This window comes from Siphateles boraxobius, unplaced genomic scaffold (genome assembly GCF_051911475.1).
Source record: "Siphateles boraxobius isolate OS27281-9 unplaced genomic scaffold, OSU_SipBor_1 77, whole genome shotgun sequence".
NCBI lineage: Eukaryota > Metazoa > Chordata > Actinopteri > Cypriniformes > Leuciscidae > Siphateles > Siphateles boraxobius.
In genome coordinates this window covers 4849715-4870237 of record NW_027509205.1, presented here as the reverse complement: position 1 = coordinate 4870237, position 20523 = coordinate 4849715, and the positions used below count along the sequence as shown (strand labels likewise).

Below are 20523 nucleotides of genomic sequence, written 5' to 3'. Positions count from 1 at the left end.
CTGCCGAGAATTCCAGCGGTGCCAATTTCTAATTGACGAAATTACGGAATCGGAGGATGACACGGATGTGTGTGTTGTTGCTCACCCGAGTTTCGCACCCCATATGGATAGCGGCGTCCTGGAGACCTACTTTAGAATACCTAAGGTCAACTGGCAACGTCAGCCAAAGCCTACAGGGTCAAATGGTCGTCTTTCTGTAAAGTAAGTTTATCTTCATTTTGTTAACACGCTAACGTGGCAGGTTCATTGCACAAATATCTTGCAGTTATACTAGCTACTGTAGTGGGAGTGGTCTGCAGAGCTGAGCATTGCAATGCACTATGGGGATTGTTGTCTACAATCCACAAGCACTAAAAAGTCATTTTCTGCCTTTTATCGGCCAAGAAGGTCCCAAATTAGAAATTTATGATACTATTCTACTACATATATGACCCACTTTCAATACATATTCATGTCTCCACCGGTGGAATGACCCTTTAAGTTGATTTAAGTTGACGTGCAAATCGGTCGTCCGACCTGGGTATAGGTGCAAAAGACTAATTGAACCATCCAGTAGCTAGTAGTGGTCTTGCTGCAAAATCTGGTAAAGGCCACAGCAAGGCTGCACCACTGGCCCACTGATCAGGTGTCCTTGAGCTTACACGGCACCTGTTGGTGTTCGACTGGGCTGAGGCCTGTGATGACATCTACTTTTTCCATGCTATTAACAGGCCTGGAGCCAACATCAGGAAGGGGTCAGATGAGGGGCCTGCTACAAAAACCTTCAAGATGGAGGCCTCACATGTTGGGAATCTCGTTTTTTTTTTTTCATGTTAAGTTGTGGTGTTGTTAGGATATTCCTACAGAGTCTGTGACGGTTTGCCAGGGTCAGTGACGTCTCCTCTCCTGGAGGAAAATACAAGTATTAGTGGTCTTGCTGCAAAATCTGGTAGAGGCCACAGCCAGGCTTGAGGGCAAATCGTCAGCAGACCTTCCGCTGACGCCCTCGTCGAGAAGCAGGGCCAAGGAAATGTTTATGTGTGAAAAAGAACTCCTTCGAGCCGGAGTTGAACCAGCGACCTAAGCTTTAGCCCACCACCGGCAGTCGTGATTGTAAAATGGCGAACTACGAACTCAAGTGCTGACACCCTCGTCGAGAAGCAGGGCCAAGGAAATGGTTATGTTCGAAAAAGAACTCCTTCGAGCAGGAGTTGAACCAGCGACCTAAGGATTGCCAACTTGCCACCTACAGTCCTCCGCTCTTTCAGCTGAGCTATCGAAGGCACACTGATTGGGGACAGAACCTCAACATATCAGGTTGCTGAATCTCCGCCACTGGCTAAAACTGCTAAAGACATACATGCTGGTTGTTTCGATTAAGTGATGCAAAGACAAAGTACTCATGCAATGCATTTTAAAAGACGCATAGTATTGTATGGTAACCGTTATCCTACTGACAAAGCAGCCTATTGTTGGACTGTCAAATTTTAATATTTTAACCAATCCAATAATAATAATAACAAAAACCATGGGATAATAAAACGACTAAGGGCTGACAAGCATAGTAAAAGAGGCAGAGCGAGCCAGCCAGGAGTCGAACCTAGAATCTTCTGATCCGTAGTCAGACGCGTTATCCATTAAGCCACTGGCCCACTGATCAGGTGTCCTTGAGCTTACACAGGACCTGTTGGTGTTCGACTGGGCAGAGGCCTGTGATGACATCTACTTTTTCCATGCTATTAACAGGCCTGGAGCCAACATCAGGAAGGGGTCAGATGAGGGGCATGCTACAAAAACCTTCAAGATGGAGGCCTCACATGTTGGGAATCTCGTTTTTTTTTTCATGTTAAGTTGTGGTGTTGTTAGGATATTCCTACAGAGTCTGTGACAGTTTGTCAGTTTGCCAGGGTCAGTGACGTCTCCTCTCCTGGAGGAAAATACAAGTATTAGTGGTCTTGCTGCAAAATCTGGTAGAGCCCACAGCCAAGCTTGAGACAGAGTCTGTGACAGTTTGTCAGTGGAAGAACTGGGATCCAGTGCCACAGACGTCTACAAAAAACTGCTTTGAAAAACCTTTGAGATGCAGGCCTCACATGTTGGGGATCTTATTGTTTTTGTTTTCATGGCAAGTTGTGGTGTTGTTAGGATATTCCTACAGAGCCTGTGACAGTTTCTCAGCGGAAGAACTGGGAACTGGGATCCAGGGCCAGAGACGTCTGCAAAAAACTGCTAAAAAAAACCTTAGAGATGGAGGCCTCACATGTTGGGGATCTCAAATTTTTTGTTTTTATGGCAAGTTTGTGGTGTTGTTAGGATATTCCTAGAGAGTCTGTGACAGTTTCTCAGCGGAAGAACCGGGATCCAGGGTAAGAGACGTCTGCAAAAAACTGCTATAAAAACTTTCGAGATGGAGGCCTCACATGTTGGGGATCTCGGTTGCTTTGTTTTCATGGCAAGTTGTGGTGTTGTTAGGATATTCCTACAGAGTCTTTGACAGTTTGTCAGTTTGCCAGGGTCAGTGACGTCTCCTCTCCTGGAGGAAAATACAAGTATTAGTGGTCTTGCTGCAAAATCTGGTAAAGGCCACAGTCAGGCTTGAGGGCATTTCGTCAGCAGACTTACCCTTGTGGTCTAGTGGTTAGGATTCAGTGCTCTACCCGCCGCGGCCGGGGTTCGATTCCCGGTCAGGGAATGAGTTTTTGCCCACCACCGGCGGCCGTGATTGTAAAATGGCGAACTACGTACTCAAGCGCTGACGCCCTCGTCCAGAAGCAGGGCCAAGGAAATGTTTATGTGTGAAAAAGAACTCCTTCGAGCCGGAGTTGAACCAGCGACCTAAGGATTGCCGACTTGCCACCTACAGTCCTCCGCTCTTCCAGCTGAGCTATCGAAGGCACACTGATTGGGGACAGAACCTCAACATATCAGGTTGCTGAATCTGCTATCTTTCTACAAATTTGTGATAAACATGTTCCTTTGAACTCAAGCGCTGACACCCTCGTCGAGAAGCAGGGCCAAGGAAATGTTTATGTGTGAAAAAGATCTCCTTCGAGCCGGAGTTGAACCAGCGACCTAAGCTTTTGCCCACCACCGGCGGCCGTGATTGTAAAATGGCGAACTACGAACTCAATCGCTGACGCCCTCGTCGAGAAGCAGGGCCAAGGAAATGTTTATGTGTGAAAAAGAACTCCTTCGAGCCGGAGATGAACCAGCGACCTAAGCTTTTGCCCACCACCGGCGGTCGTGATTGTAAAATGGCGAACTACGAACTCAAGCGCTGACGCCCTCGTCGAGAAGCAGGGCCAAGGAAATGTTTATGTGTGAAAAAGAACTCCTTCGAGCCGGAGTTGAACCAGCGACCTAAGGATTGCCAACTTGCCACCTACAGTCCTCCGCTCTTCCAGCTGAGCTATCGAAGGCACACTGATTGGGGACAGAACCTCAAGATATCAGGTTGCTGAATCTCCGCCACTGGCTAAAACTGCTACAGACATACATGCTGGTTGTTTTGATTAAGTGATGCAAAGACAACCCGATCTTCCCATACCGGGAGTTGAACCCGGGCCGCCTGGGTGAAAACTAGGAATCCTGACCGCTAGACCATATGGGATCTTCCTTCTGCCTGGAGCAGACCCTTTTACTTTTAGTGTGTGACCGTCCCTTTTAAGAACATGGGAATGATCCGAAGGGATTGTTTACTGAATTCAATTTCATCAGGCTCAACAGATGGAGCTCTCATTTGCCTCGCAAAGGGGGTTCAGTTTCCTCCCATTCTTGCGATGGCATAATAGACACTACAAACTGGTCGTAAAGCAAGGTCCTTGTGACAGTACTCATGCAATGCATTTTAAAAGACGCATAGTATTGTATGGTAACCGTTATCCTACCGACAAAGCAGCCTATTGTTGGACTGTCAATTTTTAATATTTCTCAACCAATCCAATAATAATAATAACAAAAACTATGGGATAATAAAACGGCTAAGGGCTGACAGCATAGTAAAAGAGGCAGAGCGAGCCAGGAGTCGAACCTAGAATCTTCTGATCCGTAGTCAGACGCGTTATCCATTGCACCACTGGCCCACTGATCAGGTGTCCTTGAGCTTACACGGCATCTGTTGGTGTTCGACTGGGCTGAGGCCTGTGATGACATCTACTTTTTCCATGCTATTAACAGGCCTGGAGCCAACATCAGGAAGGGGTCAGATGAGGGTCCTGCTACAAAAACCTTCAAGATGGAGGCCTCACATGTTGGGAATCTCGTTTTTTTTTCATGTTAAGTTGTGGTGTTGTTAGGATATTCCTACAGAGTCTGTGACAGTTTGTCAGTTTGCCAGGGTCAGTGACGTCTCCTCTCCTGGAGGAAAATACAAGTATTAGTGGTCTTGCTGCAAAATCTGGTAGAGGCCACAGCCAGGCTTGAGGGCAAATCGTCAGCAGACCTTCCGCTGACGCCCTCTTCGAGAAGCAGCGCCAAGGAAATGTTCATGTGTGAAAAAGAACTCCTTCGAGCCGGAGTTGAACCAGCGACCTAACCTTTTGACCACCGCCGGCGGTCGTGATTGTAAAATGGCGAACTACGAACTCAAGTGCTGACGCCCTCGTCGAGAAGCAGGGCCAAGGAAATGTTTATGTTCGAAAAAGAACTCCTTCGATTCGGAGTTGAACCAGCGACCTAAGGAGGCCTCACATGTTGGGGATCTTATTGTTTTTGTCTTCATGGCAAGTTGTGGTGTTATTAGGATATTCCTACAGAGCCTGTGATAGTTTCTCAGCGGAAGAACTGGGAACTGGGATCCAGGGCCAGAGACGTCTGCAAAAAACTGCAAAAAAAAACCTTAGAGATGGAGGCCTCACATGTTGGGGATCTCAAAGTTTTTGTTTTTATGGCAAGTTTGTGGTGTTGTTAGGATATTCCTACAGAGTCTGTGACAGTTTCTCAGCGGAAGAACCGGGATCCAGGGTAAGAGACGTCTACAAAAAACTGCTATAAAAACCTTCGAGATGGAGGCCTCACATGTTAGGGATCTCGGTTGCTTTGTTTTCATGGCAAGTTGTAATGTTGTTAGGATATTCCTACAGAGTCTGTGACAGTTTGTCAGTTTGCCAGGGTCAGTTACGTCTCCTCTCCTGGAGGAAAATACAAGTATTAGTGGTCTTGCTGCAAAATCTGGTAGAGGCCACAGCCAGGCTTGAGGGCAAGTCGTCAGCAGTCCTTCCCTGGTGGTCTAGTGGTTAGGATTCGGCGCTTTCACTGCCACGGCCTGGGTTGGATTCCCGGTCAGGGAATAAGCTTTTGCCCACCACCGGCGGTCGTGATTGTAAAATGGCGAACTACGAACTCAAGCGCTGACTCCCTCATCGAGAAGCAGAGCCAAGGAAATGTTATGTGTGAAAAAGAACTCCTTCGAGACGGAGTTGAACCAGCAACCTAAGGATTGCCAACTTGCCACCTACAGTCCTTCGCTCTTCCAGCTGAGCTATCGAAGGCACACTGATCTGGGACAGAACCTCAACATATCAGGTTGCTGAATCTCCGCCACTGGCTAAAACTGCTACAGACATACATGCTGGTTGTTTCGATTAAGTGATGCAAAGACAACCCGATCTTCCCATACCGGTAGTCGAACCCAGGCCGCCTGGGTGAAAACCAGGTATCCTGACCGCTAGCCCATATGGGAGCTTCCTTCTGCCTGGAGCAGACCCTTTTACTTTTAGTGTGTGAGCGTCCCCTTTAAGAACATGGGAATGACCCGAAGGGATTGTTTACTGAATTCAATTTCATCAGGCTCAACAGAGGGAGCTCTCATTTGCCTCGCCAAGGGGGTTCAGTTTCCTCCCATTCTTGCGATGGCATAATAGACACTACAAATTGGTCGTAAAGCAAGGTCCTTGTGACAGTACTCATGCAATGCATTTTAAAAGACGCATAGTATTGTATGGTAACCGTTATCCTACTGACAAAGCAGCCTATTGTTGGACTGTCAATTTTTAATATTTCTCAACCAATCCAATAATAATAATAACAAAACTATGGGATAATAAAACGGCTAAGGGCTGATAGCACAGTAAAAGAGGCAGAGCGAGCCAGACAGGAGTCGAACCTAGAATCTTCTGATCCGTAGTCAGACGCGTTATCCATTGCACCACTGGCCCACTGATCAGGTGTCCTTGAGCTTACACGGCACCTGTTGGTGTTCGACTGGGCAGAGGCCTGTGATGACATCTACTTTTTAACATGCTATTAACAGGGCCAGCCGCGGATAGTTGTAATGCACTGACAGCCAATCAGATTGCAGCATTTCCCCCACCGCTGTCCTTGGTACTGAATTTCTTTCCCTGTCCATGGTACTGAAATACTGCACTAGTTATTCAAAATTTCACATGAAAGGCAGGTTAAAATCTACATCACCTCAGTCTGAAATGTGTATATCCTTTTTTTGTATAGATTGTTGTTTAAAGGAAGGCCCAAATTATATAATATATTATATATATTATAATTAGGATTTTTTTTTGGCAACTGTAAATGTATAATTTGTTTTTGTAGTTTATACCACGTTTAAGGAATGTCATAAATGCTGCTACTTTGAAAATAATAAAATACTACTCCACCAGATTGTCAGTGTGTTTAATTATCATCAATTTTCTCCACTAGGATTTACAATGTACTGGTCAAATGAACTGAATATACTTTGATTCACTGATAGAAGACAGAACTCAGTGCAGAAAAGAATCATGTATATAACTTTTATTTACATGTAAGAAGGGAAAAAGCATGAGACATTTCAATTAAAATGAACAGTTTCACTAACAACAATGAAGTTATGAATGAAACAAAACGAATGAAACAAAAAATCTGTTAAACTGATTTGCAACACTGACTTTCTATCTGAAAAACAGACAAACCCAGATAAAAGGCATCGGTCTATTCAAAAAGGCAGGTTGTAAGAATGAAAATAGTGTGCCATGATAAGATAAGTGTTGTAGAAAAAAGGGAGCATTTAAGGTCATCCTTCAAATATAACTTTTTACAATGACTAAATTAAAATGACAAGTGTATGACAAAATAACCCAAACTAACTATTTACATTGGTACATTTTCATATTTACATCTATTCAAAATATATGTGCATCTATACAGAAGCCTAGGAAACCTATAAACCTACAGAACATATACACATCTACAATAAGATTGCTGAAATTCTTTCCAGTTCATCTCCTTGGCCATGCACTTATCTCTGTATAGAGAGTACACTTTAGATGGGCAGTAGATGTATTTCCCTGCCACTCCAGGGAAGCCGGTATGGATGTGTGGGTTGTTTGGCCCCTGTTTCAGGTCCATGTGGCAGAATCTGCACCGGCGGCCTGTTTGCTGGGAGTCTGGCCTTTTCCTCTTTTTCTCCAACTTCTCCTCCACCCGTTTCTTGGTGGCCTCCAGCTCCCTCTGGAAGAATTCTGTCTGTGCAAATTCTCCAAAAGGCATGTTGGGTTAGAGAGTCCCTCAGCAGCATAACTTTGATGCACCTTCTTTGAACAATAGAAGTAGCGCACAGGCCCTTGCTGATGGAAAAAGTGGATGGAGGATCCATCAGTCTCATATTGAGACTTGGGCTGTCCACAAGCAAGACACGTCTTTGTCTGCCTTTTCTTTTGCTCTGGCCAATGCTGTTGCTGCTGCCTCTCCAAGATGCTCTCCACAATCTTCTCAATGGAGTCTTGTATAAGAGGTGCGGACAGGGCAGCTATAGTGGGTTCACTATAGCTGGCTCCATGGTGACCACAGGAACACTAGCCGTCTCACTCCCCTTTGTTAAAGAGTGCCACAGCTGCTGAGTCTCCAGAAGTTTTTCCTGGCTTGTGTTCAAAGAAGAACTGGTGTTGAGGAGTTTTGGCAGGTGCTTCACATGGCGGGATATGTGCAGCTTGGTTGTGGGGTGCATCAAGCTATTGGGATCTGTGGCAGACTGATGGACCATTTCAGCATAGTCTCGATCCACAAGCTTCAGAATGTCCTTTTCCCCTTGGTACTTCTGCAGCAAGCTGTTTATAGCTTCTTTCATGTTCGGCGTCCAGCGTGTGTGGTCCAACACAAAAACCCGTCCCCCCGTCTTTATGGGTCCAGTGCGAGCGCTCCTCGGCGAGGACCTCAGTGGGAGGGGCATGGCATGTGAGATTTCTGGAACACAATAAAGCAAGAAAACAGTTTATCAGATGATCATGATGTTACATTAAAACATAATGCAAAAATGTATGGCTAAAATGATTATGTTAACTTATCCATCGCTGCTGGAGGTGCCTGGTTGTCTTCTGACGGCATCTCCTGCTTTAGCAGTGCACCAGCAGAGAGCGAACGACCGATGGATGGTGCCGTTTTTGGGGATGCCGTGCCGGAAAGCGGTGTCCAGCTGGGGGAAAGTGCTGAATCTGGAGACTGGGCTTGGGCAGGACCACATGACTGCACAGGAGGCAGAGGCACAAGAGCAGCTGGTTCGTCTCTCTTTTGGGTTCGGTGTTTGTCCCAATCCAGAGGAACTGGACGGCAGCCTGGCTCTGTGTACTCTAGGCCAAACCTCTCTACGGTGTCTCTGTCAGAGAGATGAAGTGCTGGGTACTTCTCCTGCCCAGTCACTCTCTTTGAGGCAGAATTTAACTCCACCATTAGTGCTGGGTCAAACACAGCAGGGAGGATGACACCTGGCTGCTTAAGGTCCACCAGCCGTTGGTAGTTCATACCGGTACATTATGCCCTCAGAGAGTTCAGGGTCACTGAGGCAACCGCGGAGAATGTGCACTCTCTGTATGCGCCAAGTCTTCAGCATGGATGGCTTGAAGAGTGGTACATTGTTGGGGTCCATGGCCTGGTGCAGATGCTTCAGGACTTTCTCCACTCTGTCCAGCAACTCTGTGGGTTGTGGTATTTTGGTCCTGCAGTGCTCCCGTATGTGCTGTTTTGTGGGATTGGCTGGATGGATACCACAGAACCTATAGGCATCCTGGAGCCTCTTTAGATCCTCCTGATCCACCACAGAGAAGGCTGTGGAGAGGAGCTGGCAGAAAGTGCTGAACAGAGGGTGATGCTCAGAGGTGCACTCCCGTGAAAAACGCCTCAGGCAGTGGAACAAGTCCAGCTTCACCACAATGTTGTGATTGAAATGTGACCTTGAGGCACAGGTGTTCTCCAGCGGTCCAGAGGTCGCCCCAGCAACAATGGAAGGGGTAGTCTTCCAGGAATCCCAGTGTAGATGTTCACCAGGGATGCAGTCTGGGATCTTAAATGGATCTTTTTCTGTTTCTGTTTCCAAAAACATCACTCCTCAAAGTCCTCCTTTTACTGTATAAGTGCCAATGTAATAGAAAAAAATAACCCCTGCCACTGAGTCTAAGCCAGACTGGAATCAGCTATGGTTGGCCCAATTTACCCAACATAAATTAGCTGTGTGTCAATTATTCAATTGTTTTTTTATTATCAGCTGAGATATAATGTTTTTGAACTGATATCATTGGAGAAGCAGAGGTTTTTATACTGTATCTAAGGTTTGGAATATTGTTTTTGCTATTGTGGGATAGTATGTGTTAACATTTGTAAATAATACAAAAACAATCCATAATTTTGTTGGGAGGTATATCTTGTCTGTTAAGAAAATGTAAGCATTGCGGAAATGTGTTCACTGACTGCATATTGTGTGAAAATCGACATGAAGTGTGTGAATGGTATGGCCACAAAAGACCGATGCTGTGCTGTGTTTAGAGTTTTGAAAAGGTGACAACTGGTTGGACAAGAAATAATCAATTTCATCAAGACATCAGTAGCGGTATTGGTGCATTTCATAAAAAGATGTCAATAAACAACTATTTAAAATATAAACGACTGTCTCTATGTAGTTATTAATCGCAAATAATTACAGAAAAAATGTGTGATTAATTTGTTTGTTTTTATCGATTGACAGCACTAGTTATTAGACATAACATTGGCTGTTTTAATGGCAGTGGTGAGCGAAAAGATGGATGTTCTCACCTGTCCATCCAGTGGAAGCCTGCCTTTTCCACTCCAGCATCGCTGTACCTCTTGGCCATTCCATGGTACATCGGCTCCAAGGAGCTCTCAGTTTCAGACTGAACCATCACCCAGGAAACAATCAGCCAGTTCTCATTCATGATGGCATAACTGGACATGACACCAGATGCCAGCGTTACTTTTCTTGCAACTTTCCTGGTGTGGTCTGACCTGAGGACCTGCCCAAAAGTGCCCTGCAGTAGTTTGGTCATGGCTGGCTCTTGAGTTCTGAACTCATCTAGTAGGCAGTCGGTCAGGTAGAAGCTGAACACAGAGACTCCATGGCAGCCATCTTGGTCGCCATAAAGCCCGAAAGCACGTGGCGTGTTCTCCTTCCTCAGAAACTGCCCAATGGTCCTCTGTCCATGTATGCCGGCCTCAGCATCCCTGACGCTTTCTATGGCATGCAGGTATGCCCGGTGAGCTTGCTCATACTTGAGGTGCATGAGCTCATTCACCTGGTTTGCCATATCGGTTGGTGACTTGCCACTGCGCCTCAGCTCATCCATCACAGTCTTGCAAATGGCTTTCTTGTAGGTCAGGAATGCGGGCAGAAGGTTGATAAACCACTTGGGCAGCTTATCAAGCCATCGTGGATTGTCAGCAAACCAGTTCCTCCGACAGGCCTTGCAGCAGAGACGTGAGGACAAGATGTAATACTGGCCACTGGTGCCAACTATCACTCAGGGCCTGCCCACACCTGCAGAGACCACCTGTGGATGAGGACATCCATGCAGACATGGCAGGAGGTAATTGTTCCTCAACCTGACCATGATGTGACTCTCTGGCTTCCAGATGAAAAAAGGGTGGAGCTGGAAGAAGTTGGGAGATGGGAGCGCAGCCACAGTATCGACAAGCTCAGGTTGTGGAGGAAGACGCCACAGTGAAATTGTGTTCCCTGGGTTACGTACTGAACGAGACCCAGGCCACAGCCCGAGATCCTGAAGCTCTATCCTCATCCACAGCTTCTGGTGTTGAGAACAGCTCCAGTTGCTCATGTCGTGGTCATGCCCAGGCAGGAGAACAGGAACAGGAATGGGTGGCTGAGCTGAAGAAACTAGGATTTAAAAAGAAAAATGGATAGGGCAAAAAGAATGTACTGCACTGATTATTATTATAGATTGCATAGTGTGAAAAAAAAATGATTAAAGCAGAGTTAAGACAACCTCTTATTGTCAGGAGTTCACAAAATGGAGGGGTTGTTTACATGCTGTTCATTCTTACCATCATTACCACTGTCCTCAAAGGCAAGCGCTTTGCGCGCAGAGGTGCCAGCAGCACTTGTGCGGGGTCCTAAAAAGAAGTGCAGTCTTTATGTTTTGCATTTGTACCGGCTATTAGCATCATGATGTGATGAACTAATTGTGGTTGTGTTTGTGAAAATGATACAGAGTTAGATCTGCTATGGATTTAGTTAAGTCAAGTCACCTTCATTTATACAGCGCTTTAAACAATATGGGCTGTTTCAAAGCAGCTTTACAGTGATAATAGGAAATTAAAGTAACAGAGATTGTTTTGGTTTTACAGCAGCTCTAGAATAAAGTTATTGTACAGCTAAGGTTAGTTTTGATTGATTCACTTCCGTCACAACGATCATTAGTTATTAACTTAGGGGCCGCTAACACGAAAACCTTTAATGCGATCCGGCCGCTCATTTGCATAAAACAGTGCCTGGTGGCTCTGAGAATTTTAGCGCTTCCGCGTAGCCACATGAATCGGGACTATCCCGACAACGTTTCATCAGTACAGAGGTAAAGAGAAGGAAGGCAGATCCTGGGCAGATCTGCACATTTAGCAGATGTTTAATTGAGTATCAGTCCTAAACTAAAATGGAAACATACCTAGAGTTGACTCAGGCATCTCTGCTGTTGTCTCCTTTACTAGGAACTCCAGCTCTGCTGGAAGGGGCACAGGTGTTTTCCTCTTAAGGCCTGGAGAGGCTGGAGCTACATGAACGTAAATATACCAATTATTATTTTTATGTAACCAAAATTAACTCAACATTTGACTACATGAACCTGATTACAGTGTTTGTACCATCAACTGGTGATGCTTGCAGTTCAGCAGTTGTATCAGGATTTGGTTTGGACAGTGCCTCAGATAAAACTATAACAGACAATATCATCAGTCATTTCAGAATTCACAATATATGCAAGTGTTGGTGTTAGGAAGAACTCAATGAACAAGCATGCACTCAAGTGTTAGTACCCAACGCTACTTAATTTGTTTTTAATACATCATGAATGGAAAACAAAAAGTGCATATTTACCTTCCTTGCGGCTGGAATCAGTTCATCATGGTAGGATCAATTCATAGTCCTTAGGACAGTTAGTATAACGGCAGCATTCAACCATATTGTTAAAGGAACATGGCCAGAACATGGCCAGTACACAAACAATATAACCAGTTAAGTGAAGGTTCAGTTTTGGAGGTCATTTCATTATGTAAAAGAATTGTACTCCAGCCCTGAAACCTTTTATTTAAACACCTTTCTTTGCTCCTGATGACACTCTGGGTTTGACAGCTGCAGCTACTGGCACAGCAACTGGTTACACACAAACACAGAGAAATAAATGTGGAAGACAGCAGATACAAAATAGACCATAGATCATCATTAATTCTGACATTTGTTCAGTGTAATGACAGTGTACTTACAGCTCGGCACTTGTAGTTTAGAAGGTGAGATGCCCAACATCGCCCTCTCCAGCTCTTCATCGTCATCCATCACTGTGGCACAGACAATCATTTGTTTTCCAAATTTAGGATGAATTATACACATTTTTCACATTTATATTTAAACATGGATGTATAGAGGAAATAATAATAAATCTGGTCATACATGATTAGTAATTTTAATCTAAAAAAATGTGAAAAAAAATGTTAATAGGATAACCTACCAAGGGGTTTAGCTGGGGCCCTTGAGGCATGCTCAGCAGATGTCGAAGCAGTGGCAGATTCCTGCCTCTTCCGCAGGTACTGCTGCAACTTGCACATGCGTGTCCCTGGGACGCAGCTCTTCCCCAAGATGAAGTCTGCATAGCCATCAGCTCTGCCATCCCATATCTCCTTCCAGGTCCTCTTGGCCCGGGAACCAAAGCCAACCAGCTGGTCATCTTCCGATAAGGCTGCCGCAACACCCACTCCACTGGCCTCATAGGCGAGAAGAGACTGAATCTCTCCAAAACTAAGAGCATAATTAACAAATGACTGTAGGCTGTCCTTGCCATGCCCCTCAGACATACAGATGCCTGATGCCTCCTCCTTCCGGAGGTTCTTGATGAGATACATAGTGTACCCAACATCATTCTGTAAAAGCCACCTGAAAGACTTCCCTTTATATTTCCCAAACTGAAGGATATAGTCTCCCAACACCTCCGTCTTGTCTGAGGCATCCCCTCCTCTCTGACGGACCACAGCCAGAGCATTCTGCTGCACAAGGTCCTCCCTCATGGCCCCAGACTTGTCCCGCTGAGTGGGGTCGTCCTTAATCTGCCTAGCTTCGTTAGACGGCTCCTGGAGGAGAAATCAGAGTGGTCCCTTGCGGAACACAACACAGATTCTCCCTGGGAAAAACATTATTTTCTTCTGCATCTTGATCTACCTTGAAAGAATAAGATAATTTTAGGTTTAATTTACACATTTCTCAATTCTTAGGTCACTTTTGCAAAACTCTTCACACAGTGAGCACAACAGAAATCTATGTGGGCTCAACTGTGGACCATTTATCATTGTGCTGGCACGAAATGCATTCAATGACTACATCTTTCAAATTACATTAATTATTTTCTCACTTCGACGTAATAACATAATACAAAACTGAATAAGACAGAAGTATGCTACATTTCTACAGTAATATTGTAATGAAAATATATTTTGAGTCTAAAAAAATTGTTTTTGTCTACTACCAAAGCAATTAGATGAATCTGAACACCTACACAAGCGCTAGTCTTTCAATTTATAATTACTATCCATTCAAAAGGGAAAACTTAAGGATAATTTTGTACTGTAATGTAAACATCAATAACATAAACTGCAGTGAATTACACATTACACATTAAAGACTATTTTTGTTTTGTAAAGAAATTGTAAAAAAGAATACATTGTATAATGCTCCTGATGTTAGTGTGTTTTTTTTGGTCTGTGTTTTATGATTGACAAATTGTGTTTGTTGGTTGAAAAACTTTACTAGTGTTCTGTAAGAATGAGCTGATTTGAGATATAGGCTAAAGTGTTTTGATAGATATAGTGCATTTTGAATGTGAAATAAATTGCTGTGCATGTGCCTAGATGAAAGTTGGTTTGGAGAACTGTGTAGAGTTTTGAAAAAATTAAATATTTAGAAATGGATCACACAAGTTTTGATCAAGGTTTGATTCAATCTTTGATCTCTAAACTTCATTCACATACTGTAGTTCAAAAGGTCAAGAAGACAATACTTTTTCAAATTAAAAAAATAGTTTTAATGATTTTAATGTTTTTAATGGCATAAAAAAATAATGGTTCATTCTGAGATTGTATTCATAACTTGGAAGTCAAGATTTTGGTTAGTGCAATGTATAATTAATCAGACAATAGGCCTATCTGTAGGCGAGTTATCAACACATTAAATGTATGCTATTTAACGTCACAATATGAAAACCATTCACATAAATTTAAAAAACTATCATGTTCTTTCATTATTTAGCTCGTAATCACCCCACCATCTAAAACGAGCGATGCTGAGGTAACTCATCAACATAACCTTGTCAGAAACGGACTGACAAGATTATTTATTTAACGTCATGACATGAAAGCTATACACACGAATAACTAAAACGATCATGTTAATTAATTATTCGGCGCTTCATTTCATAACACGTCATCTCTTATCATGCAACCGATGCTAGCTACTGTACCAATGACTAAATTTACCCTTTGGTTTTAAATGAATCTCAAAAAACATATCTTACCTTTGATAGATGAAAAATCAGTGTGAAGAATGATGGTAGTGAGTCGATGTCTCCGCAGAAGTTTGTCCAGAATAAAAGTTTGCAAAAACGCTCTGTAAAAACTCGGAACAGCGCCAAAAGGGCGTAGCGGCCAAAGGTATATTACATCCGTAGTGTTTTAGCACTACCATTGAAAAAGAATGGGAAACTGTTTAGGGCCGTTTAGCTGAACAATCCACGGCCGCTAACAGACCTGGAGCCAACATCAGGAAGGGGTCAGATGAAGGGCCTGCTACAAAAACCTTCAAGATGGAGGCCTCACATGTTGAGGATCTCAATTCTCAATTCAAATCTTAAATGTCAATTTAAAAATTTTAATGTACAGGCTTTTTTGCATGATGTATGTAATAGTGATTTACAGTTGGTTTCAATTATACCTGATGTGGTTGATGCTTGGGATTATTTCAAATCTATCTTTCTAGAAATTTGTGATAAACATGCTCCTTTACGTAGATTTCGGGTGAGAGGTAGAAATAATCCTTGGTTCAATGAATCCGTCTCTAATCTTATTACGCAAAGAAACGTGGCTTGGTCTAAAGCAAAGAAAACAAATGGTGAGGAGGACTGGTCTCAATATAGATTATTACGAAATAAGTGTGCAAAATTAATAAAAAGTTCGAAGATTCAGTATTATTTAAACTTGATTAATGATAACATGAATTGTCCTTCTAAATTTTGGAAATTAACTAAATATTTTATAGGATCAAATACATCCACTAATCTTCCAAAAGTTTTAAAATTGAATCAAAGATTGATTACAGACAAGGCTGATATTGTTAATACGTTTAATAGTCATTTTATTTCAGCTGGTTTGATAACAGACAATTCGTTGGTGCTTGATGAACAGAGAACTGATGAGTTGACTAATAGTGAATCAGATTTATTTTCTTTTGCCCCTGTATTGCCGTCCCAAGTTCATAAACTACTCCGAAATTTAGACTGTAAGAAATCAGGTGGGTCTGACCAAATTGAACCAATTTTTTAAAAATTGTCAGCAGATATTATTGCCGAACCTATTGCATCGATTTTTAATTTGAGTCTATCCACCAATGTAATTCCGCCATCTTGGAAATCGGCTATGCTTATGCCTTTATTAAAAGGAGGCGATCCTTCCGATTTGAATAATTATCGTCCGATTTCTAAATTACCGGTTTTAGCAAAAGTTTTTGAATCTATTATAAATGATCAAATGAAAGAATATCTACTTAGTCATGATATTTACAACGCATTTCAGTCAGGATTTAGAGCGGGCCATTGTACGATAACAGCTACTACATTAGTCACTAATGATTTAATTACTGCTCTCGATAATAGACAACATTGTGCGGCCTTATTTTTTGATTTGACAAAAGCGTTTGACTTAGTGGATCATGTTTTACTGTTACGGAGGCTTAAAAGTGTTGGCCTCGATAATTCGGCTTTTAGTTGGTTTAAAAATTATTTATCGGATAGAACTCAATGTGTTGCTGTAGATAATTACACCTCATCCATGGTAATAGTCAGGAAGGGTGTCCCGCAAGGTTCTTTATTGGCACCACTTCTTTTTTCTATATTTATTAATGAATTGGGCCAGGGAATACAATCGGCAAAGCTACATTCTTATGCTGACGATACAATTATTTACTCCACTGCATCCTCTGTGTCTCAGGCTATTGAAATTCTTAAGGATTCTTTTTATACTTTTCACCTTACTTTGTTGAAACTAAAATTAGTTTTAAATGTAAATAAAACGAAGTATATTCTTTTTACACGTAGCCGTTATATGTCTACTGTTATGCCTATTCTGACTATTGAGGGTTTACATATAGAAAGAGTACCAACTTATAAATATTTAGGAATATGGCTCGATGAGAAGTTAGCCTTTGATGTTCACATTAATTACTTGGTGAAAAGGCTTTAACCAAGACTGGGTTTTCTTTTTCAGGAAAAAACATGTTTTTCCTTTATAGCTAGAAAGAGGATAATACAGAGTACTATTTTACCTATTTTAGACTATGGTGATGTTGTTTACATGCATGCGTCTACATATTTATTGAAAAGGCTGGATGGCGTTTATCATGCTGCACTGCGTTTTATAACAAATTCTTGTTCACATACTCATTATTGTTTGCTGCACAACTATTTGGGTTGGTCCTCTTTATTTCAAAGAAGGAAATCCCATATGTTAGAATTTATTGTAAAGACATTGATGGGTAGACTTCCAAATTACATTACTAGTCTTCTATGTTTATGTAGAAAGAACTATAGCACTAGATCATCTAATGGGATTAAATTAGTAGTACCTAGGGTACATTCAGAGCATGGTAAATCATCTTTCTCCTACTATGCTCCATGGCTGTGGAATGAATTTCAAGCTACTGTCCCTCCTGAAACAATTCCTCCTTTGAATGTATATAAAAATTTACTGCAGTATACAATGATTGAATCATGCTGTTGTTTTACTTGATTTATGATGAATGTTGTGCTCTGACTTTCTGGAATGTCTTATATGTGTTTGTGTGTGATTTGTAGTGTGACCATCTTGGCCAGGACTCCCTGGAGGAAGAGATTTCTTTTAATCTCAATGGGACCTTCCTGGAAAAATAAAGGAAATAAAATAAAATAAATGTTAAGTTGTGGTGTTGTTAGGATATTACTACAGAGCCTGTGACAGTTTCTCAGTGGAAGAACTGGAATCCAGGCCCACAGACGTCTGCAAAAAACTGCTTTAAAAACCTTTGAGATGCAGGCCTCACATGTTGGGGATCTTATTGTTTTTGTTTTCATGGCAAGTTTGTGGTGTTGTTAGGATATTCCTAGAGAGTCTGTGACAATTTCTCAGCGGAAGAACCGGGATCCAGGGTAAGAGACGTCTGCAAAAAACTGCGTTAAAATCCTTCGAGATGGAGGCCTCACATGTGCGGGATCTCGGTTGCTTTGTTTTCATGGCAAGTTGTGGTGTTGTTAGGATATTCCTAAAGAGTCTGTGACAGTTTGTCAGTTTGCCAGGGTCAGTGACATCTGCTCTCCTGGAGGAAAATACAAGTATTAGTGGTCTTGCTGCAAAGTCTGGTAAAGGCCACAGGGAGGCTTGAGGGCAAGTCATCAGCAGACCTTCACTCGTGGTCTAGTGGTTAGGATTCGGCGCTCTCACCGCCGCGGCCTGGGTTCGATTCCCGTTCAGGGAATGAGTTGTTGCCCACCACCGGAGGCCGTGATTGTAAAATGGCGAACTACTCAAGCGCTGACGCCCTCGTCGAGAAGCAGGGCCAAGGAAAAGTTTATGTGTGAAAAAGAACTCCTTTGAGCCGGAGTTGAACCAACGACCTAAGCTTTTGCCCACCACCGGCGGTCGTGATTGTAAAATGGCGAACTACGAACTCAAGCGCTGACGCCCTCGTCGAGAAGCAGGGCCAAGGAAATGTTTATGTGTGAAAAAGAAGTCCTTCGAGCCGCAGTTGAACCAGCGACCTAAGGATTGCCAACTTGCCACCTACAGTCCTCTGCTCTTCCAGCTGAGTTATCGAAGGCACACTGATTGGGGACAGAACCTCAACATATCAGGTTGCTGAATCCCCGCCACTGGCTAAAACTGCTACAGACATACATGCTGGTTGTTTCGATTAAGTGATGCAAAGACAACCCGATCTTCCCATACCGGGAGTCGAACCCGGGCCACCTGGGTGAAAACATGAATCCTGACCGCTAGACCATATGGGATCTTCCTTCTGCCTGGAGCAGACCCTTTTACTTTTAGTGTGTGACCGTCCCCTTTAAGAACATGGGAATGATCCGAAGGGATTGTTTACTGAATTCAATTTCATCAGGCTCAACAGAGGGAGCTCTCATTTGCCTCACGAGGGGGTTCAGTTTCCTCCCATTCTTGCGATGGTATAATAGACACTACAAACTGGTCGTAAAGCAAGGTCCTTGTGACAGTACTCATGCAATGCATTTTAAAAGACGCATAGTATTGTATGGTAACCGTTATCCTACTGACAAAGCAGCCTATTGTTGGACTGTCAATTTTTAATATTTCTCAACCAATCCAATAATAATAATAACAAAAACTATGGGATAATAAAACGGCTAAGGGCTGACAGCATAGTAAAAGAGGCATGTTAATTATTAGGATAAACGTTATTTAACTACACATTTAAGTCCAGGTAATTCTATCATGTGTAGAAATTAACATATGTATATAATAATACAGTAAACAATAATAATAATAATTATAAGAGGAAGAAGATGAAGAAGAAAAACACAAAATCGTCCTAACCCATTATATTTTTTTAATATAATCACAACAATTATTAAAACTGGTAATATTAATAATAATAGTAGTAATAATAATCTGGTACATAAATAACTTAAGGCATAACTAAACATAAATAAACTAAAATAAATGCTTCTAATCTATTATTATTATTTAAAATATATATTATTATAATAATAATAGTAATAATGATATTAATGATAATCAGGTACATAAATAACTTAAATGCTTCTCATCTATTATTATTATTATTAATAATAATAGTAATAATGATATTAATGATAATCAGGTACATAAATAACTTAAATGCTTCTCATCTATTATTATTATTATTAATAATAATAGTAATAATGATATTAATGATAATCAGGTACATAAATAACTTAAGGCATAAGTTAACGTAATAAAATAACTAAAATAAACTCTTCTCATCCAGGCAACCACCTGTTGCCCAGAAATTAAAATGTGTATATAATTTTAGTGTAGTTGTTGTAGTAAATAATACAGTAAACAACAATAATAATAATGAAAAGAGGAAGTAGATGAATAAGAAAAAACACAGAAACATCCAAACCCATTACATTTATTTTAATATTATCACACTCCGGGACATAAATAACTTAAGGCATAGCTAAACATAAATAAACTAAAAAAAATGCTTCTCATCTATTATTATTATTATTATTATTATTAAAAATATATATTAGTATTAATAATAATAGTAATAATGATATTAATGATAATCAGGTACATAAATAACTTAAGGCATAAGTTAATGTAACAAAATAACTAAAATAAACTGTTCTCATCCAGGCAACCACCTGTTGCCCTGACGACAGCTACTAACAGGACCATTAAAACAATGGACCACCAATCTCTGGATACTGTAGTTTCTTTCCCTGGGCCAAGTATTTTACTTAACTCCAATAAGAATTAAATTACCTGATACAGTATACCTGTCTTTCACTCCTATTCTAAAAACTGTAAACAAATGTAATCAAATAAAGTGTAAGAAAAGTAAAATGAATAAAACACAAATAAAGGTACAAACACAACACCCATTATCCCCATCCTACTCACAGATGCATGCGCGCAACACACACCCACACCCACACACACACACACACACACACACACACACACACACACACACACACACACACACACACACACACACACATACACACACCAACCATGTTTAAAAATGATTCAAAAGGCATCACACACATAGTTGTTATACATTTTAAA

The 20523-nt window shown here is 41.9% G+C and overlaps 6 non-coding genes across 6 annotated transcripts; all 6 read right to left on the bottom strand.

Moving 5' to 3' along the window:
• Nucleotides 1-1175: 1175 nt before the first annotated feature.
• On the bottom strand, nt 1176-1262 carry trnay-gua (transfer RNA tyrosine (anticodon GUA)). The gene is given in 2 exon segments: nt 1176-1211; nt 1226-1262. It is a non-coding gene; the product is annotated as a tRNA-Tyr (tRNA).
• A 296-nt stretch (nt 1263-1558) lies between these two features.
• trnar-acg (transfer RNA arginine (anticodon ACG)) lies at nt 1559-1631 on the bottom strand. The gene has a single exon. It is a non-coding gene; the product is annotated as a tRNA-Arg (tRNA).
• A 1155-nt stretch (nt 1632-2786) lies between these two features.
• On the bottom strand, nt 2787-2873 carry trnay-gua (transfer RNA tyrosine (anticodon GUA)). The gene is given in 2 exon segments: nt 2787-2822; nt 2837-2873. It is a non-coding gene; the product is annotated as a tRNA-Tyr (tRNA).
• A 438-nt stretch (nt 2874-3311) lies between these two features.
• Nucleotides 3312-3398, bottom strand: trnay-gua (transfer RNA tyrosine (anticodon GUA)). Its single transcript is given in 2 exon segments — nt 3312-3347; nt 3362-3398. It is a non-coding gene; the product is annotated as a tRNA-Tyr (tRNA).
• A 119-nt stretch (nt 3399-3517) lies between these two features.
• trnae-uuc (transfer RNA glutamic acid (anticodon UUC)) lies at nt 3518-3589 on the bottom strand. The gene has a single exon. It is a non-coding gene; the product is annotated as a tRNA-Glu (tRNA).
• Nucleotides 3590-5381: 1792 nt separating this feature from the next.
• Nucleotides 5382-5468, bottom strand: trnay-gua (transfer RNA tyrosine (anticodon GUA)). Its single transcript is given in 2 exon segments — nt 5382-5417; nt 5432-5468. It is a non-coding gene; the product is annotated as a tRNA-Tyr (tRNA).
• Nucleotides 5469-20523: the final 15055 nt, after the last annotated feature.